This window comes from Ranitomeya imitator, chromosome 1 (genome assembly GCF_032444005.1).
Source record: "Ranitomeya imitator isolate aRanImi1 chromosome 1, aRanImi1.pri, whole genome shotgun sequence".
NCBI lineage: Eukaryota > Metazoa > Chordata > Amphibia > Anura > Dendrobatidae > Ranitomeya > Ranitomeya imitator.
The window spans coordinates 984,477,026-984,482,470 of NC_091282.1; positions in this window are offsets into that span (position 1 = coordinate 984,477,026).

Below are 5,445 nucleotides of genomic sequence, written 5' to 3' on the forward strand. Positions count from 1 at the left end.
GAGAGATGAAACCAAGATTAACCTCTACCAGAATGATGGAAAGAGAAAAGTAGGGCGAAGGCGTGGTACAGCTCATGATCCAAAGCATACCACATCATCTGTAAAACACGGCGGAGGCAGTGTGATGGCTTGGGCATGTATGGCTGCCAGTGGTACTGGGTCACTAGTGTTTATTGATGATGTGACACAGGACAGAAGCAGCCGAATTTATTCTGAGGTATTCAGAGCCATATTGTGTGCTCAGATCCAGCCAAATGCAGCCAAACTGATTGGTCTTCGTTTCATACTACAGATGGACAATGACCCAAAACATAAAGCCAAAGCAACCCAGGAGTTTATTAAAGCAAAGAAGTGGAATATTCTTGAATGGCCAAGTCAGTCACCTGATGTCAACCCAATTGAGCATGCATTTCACTTGTTAAAGACTAAACTTCAGATAGAAAGGCCCACAAACAAACAGCAACTGAAAACCACCTCAGTGAAGGCCTGGCAGAGCATCAAAAATGAGGAAACACAGCGTCTGGTGATGTCCATGAGTTCAAGACTTCAGGCAGTCATTGCCAACAAAGGGTTTTCAACCAAGTACTAAAAATGAACATTTTATTTAAAATTATTGAATCTGTCCAATTACTTTTGGTCCCTTTAAAAACAGGGTGGCACATGTTAAGGAGCTGAAAATCCTAAACCCTTCATCCAATTTTAATGTGGATACCCTCAAATGAAAGCTGAAAGTCTGAACTTCAACTGCATCTGAATTGTTTTGTTTAAAATTCATTGTTGTGAAGTTTATAACCAAAATTTGAAAAATGTTGCCTCTGTCCAAATATATATGGACCTAACTGTATGTGGGGGGCTGCCTTTTCCTTTGGGGAATTTTCTCTGAGGCAAGATAGGCTTATTTTTCCCATCTCTAGGGCTAGCTAGTTCTGAGGCTGTGACGAGGCGCCTAGGTCATGATAGGAGCGCTCCACGGCTATTTCTAGTGTGCGTGATAGGATTAGGGATTGCGGTCAGCAGAGGTTCCACTTCCCAGAGCTTGTCCTGTATTAATGTGCTATCAGGTCTTTTCTGGTGCTCTAACTACCAGGTCCACTATTTGTCCTAACCACCAGATCATAACAGGGTACATGTGAGACCTCTTCCTAGACTAAAATTCTCTCTCTCTGTGGAGGGGTATTGGACCTGCTGTAATAAAACACCTGTGGCTAGGAGGCGGAGTGCACGATCAGAAGGCTAAAGAATACATTTCAAAAACCTGACCGGCACATCCAAACATAGACTAAGTGTGAACAGGTGCTGAACCTAGAGTCGCCAACTCGTATATAGCCAAGTAAATAAGGCAGCACACTGCAGCGCTAGAACATGCAAACTTGAAATACGAAATTTGAACTGCATTACTGCACTAGAAATATGAAAAATGAGAGTGTTTAGCGCATAAAAATGGCCAATTTTATGTGTACCTGGTAGCCCCTTTACGGCATCTCTCTTGCAGTTCAAATTTCGTATTTCAAGTTTGCATGTTCTAGCGCTGCAGTGTGCTGCCTTATTTACTTGAATAGTAGTTTGGGACCCATATGGGATATGAGAGAAATTGAACAACATATTGTGTTGACCAATTTCTTCTGCTACTCTTGTGAAAATTAAACAAATTGGGACCATAGCAACTTTTTGGGGAAAATATGTAATTTATCTTTTTCACAGCCCAATATTAAAAAATTGCAAGAATCACCTGTGGGTTAAAGATGCTCACTGTAGCCCTAGATGATTCATTAAGGGGTATAGTGTCCAAAATTGTGTCACTTTTGGGGAGTTTCTTCTGTTTTGGCATGTCAGGGGCTTGTGATATGGTGTCCGCAATCTATAACAGCCAAAATGGTTCTCCAAAATTCAAATAGCACTCCTTCCCTTCTGAGCCCTATGGTGTGACCAAACAGTAGTTTCTGTCCACATTTGGTGTATAATCGTACTCGGGAGAAATTGCACAACAAAAATTTGTGATCAATTTTCTCCTGTTATTCTTGTGAAAATGAAAATTTTTGTGCTAAAGCAACATTTTATGGGAATTTTTTTTCATTTTCACGTCCCAATGTTATAAAATTCTGTAAAGCATCTGTGAGTTCAAGATGATCACTACACCCCTTGATGAATTCTTTCAGGGGTTTAGTTTCCAAAATTGGGTTACCTGTGGGGAGTTCTGTTGTTTTAGTACCTCTGGAGCTCTTCAGATACGAGACGTCCGCAATCTATTCCAGGGGAAAGTGCACTCCAAAATTCAGGTAGCGCTCCTTCCCTTCCAAGCTTTGCAATGTGCCCAAACAGTAGTTTTCCCCCACATATGGGGCATTGTCGTGCTGAGAAGAAATTGCACAACAAATTGTGTGGTCCATTTTCTCCTCTTTTGTGTAAATGACAAAATTGGGGCTAAAGCAATATCCTGTGAAATGTTTAGGAATTGCAATAATTTTTCTTCAAAGCATCCTCATTTCAGGGGCTCAAAAGTAATTGGATAAATTAACTTGAACATAAATAAAATTTTCCTTTTTTATACTTCGTAGAGAATCATTTGAAGACAATGACTGCCTGAAGTCTGGAAGCCATGAACGTCACCAAAACTGGATTTCTCCTTTGTGATGCTTTGCCAGGCCTTTGCTGCAGCTGACATCAGTTGTTGCTTGTTTGTGGGTCTTTCTGCCTTAAGTTTTGCCTTAACCCTCTGTATTTGCACTTATGAAGTCTTCTCTTAATGATATTTTTAAATACTGAAACACCTACTTCCTGGAGAGTATTCCTCACTGGGGTGGATGTTGTGAAGGGATTTTTCTTCACCATGGAAATTATTCTGACATCATCCACCAATGTTGCCTTCTGTGGACATCCAGACCTTTTTGAGTTCCCAAGCTCATCAGTATCCTCATTTTTTGCAGAATGTAACAAAAACTGTTGATTTGACCCCTCCTAATATTTTTGCGATCTCTCTGATGGTCTGTTTCTCATTTATTGAGAACTACTTTGACCGCATGTTGTGTGTTCACTGCAACAGCTTCCAAATCCAAATGCCTCACCTGTAGTGATGAGTGAGTATACTCATTTCTCGGGTTTCCCCAAGCATGCTCGGGTGGTCTCCGAGTATTTTGGTGTGATCGGAGATCTCATTTTCGTCGCCGCAGCTGCATGATTTGCGACTGCTGAACAGGCTGAATACATGTGGGAATTCCCTAACAAACAGGCAACTCCCACATGTATTCAAGCTGTCTAGCAGTCGCAAATCATGCAGCTGCAGCGACGAAAACTAAATCTCCGAGCACGCCAAAATACTCAGAGACCACCCGAGCATGGTCGGGGAAACCCGAGTAATGAGTATACTCGCTCATCACTACTCACCTGGAATCAGTTCCAGACCTTTTACCTGCTTAAATGATGTTGGATTAATGAGGGAATAGCCCATGAAACCCATTAAAGAGCATTTGAGGTAACTGTCCAATTACTTTCGATCCCTTTAAAAAGGGGCAGCTACATTTTAAGGTGCTGTAATTCCTAAACTCTTACTCCATTTAGGATATGAATACCTTAAAATCAAGGCCATGTTCACACGTTCACTGTTTGGTTAGCATTTACCTCAGTATTTTTAAGCCAAAACCAGAAGTGGGTGAAAAATGCAGAAGTGATGCACATATTCCTTTTATACTTTTCCTCTGATTGCTCCACTCCTGATTTTGGCTTACAAATACTGATGCAAAACCCTGAACAAATACAGAGTGTGTGAATATGGCCTAAAGCTGAGAGTCTGCACTTTAAGCCTACACTAATCATAACTATATCTTAAATATGTTTTGGTAAACAGCTAAAATGCAAAAACTTGTGTAACGGTCCAAATTTTTTTACTTAACTGTATATTTTGTTAGAAAAATGAAAAATTGCTGGTACACTTGAACCCTTCTACATTTCTGAAAAAAAAGTTTTAAAAATTATGTTGATGTAAAGTCGACATGTGGAAAGGATTACTTATTAATTATTTTTTATTCATATTCCTATCTTTTGAGTAAAAATTCACTATGATATGTTGAAGCTTTCCAAAGTTATTACCACATAAAGTGACACTGGTCAGAATTGAAAAATTTGTAATGATGAGGAAGGTTTCTGCAGTGCTGATGGAGAGGAATTTTTGCAGCTATACAGAACATTGAAAAGTATGCCACAATCCCTTTAACCAGTTGATTGACAGAGATTTTGAGAGTCACACCCCTATAGATCTGATATTACTAAGTGATTCCTTCCTTCATACAGTATGGGTTATTTTTCCCATGGTTTTGTTCTGTGTTGAGGAATGCACTGAATAATATTTTGTCTGCTATGTCTAATCAGGGCTGCCATCAGGGCATTACTGCCCTGATTGGCGTATGGGGCCCGATTACCAGGGGAGGCCCGCGTCGGGCTTCTGCCCATGTAGTAACTGAACCTGCATCGGAGACGCAGGTTCAGTTAAACTCTATTGCCATGCGGGCACGAATGTCAATAGTTAAAAGCTGCCAGCCAATCAGAGGCTGGCAGCTGAGGTCAGTGCGCACGTCGCCGGCGTATGACGTCATTGTCATTCACTGGCGAATGTGTGCTCCTGGACTGCGTTAAGGGAACTTCGCCACAGGAGTGCGGCCAGGTAAAAAGAAAGTTTTTATTATTTTTATTGAAAGCAGCAGTGGGCAAGATGGGAGACACGGGGGCAGGATGGGAGACACAGGGAGAAGGATGGAGACACAGGGGGGAAGAATGGAAACACGGGGAAGTATGGAGACACGGGGAAGAATGAAGACACAGGGGAAGTATGGAGACATGGTTAAGTATGGAGACACAGGGAGAATGGAGACACAGGGGTAAGTATGGAGACACAGGGCGCAGAATTTAGATACAGGGGGAAGAATGGAGACACTGGGAGAATGGAGACATGGGGAAGAATGGAGACACAGGGAAGTATGGAGACACAGGGGGCAGAATTTAGATACAGGGGGAAGAATGGAGACACGGGGAAGAATGGAGACACGGGGCAGAATGGAGACACAGGGGGCAGGCTGGGAGACATGGGGCAGGATGGGAGACGCAGGGGGCTGGATGGAGACACGGGGCAGGATGGATACATAGTGCATGATGAAGACATGGTGTAGGAAGGAGACAGATGGTGTGGTCAGGTAAGGAGAAAGGTTTTTTAATATTTGTTGAAAGCGGCAAGCCGCAATATGTTTCGACGGCAGGATGGAGACAGGGGGCAGGATGGAGACACAAGGGGCAGGATCATGATGCAGGATGAAGACAGATGGGGAAGGATGAAGACAGATGGGGTAGGATCATGGGGCAGGATGGAGACAGATGGGGCAGGATGGAAACAGATGGGGCAGGAAAGAGACAGATGGGGCAGGATCATGGGGCAGGATAGAGACAGAAGGGGCAAGATTA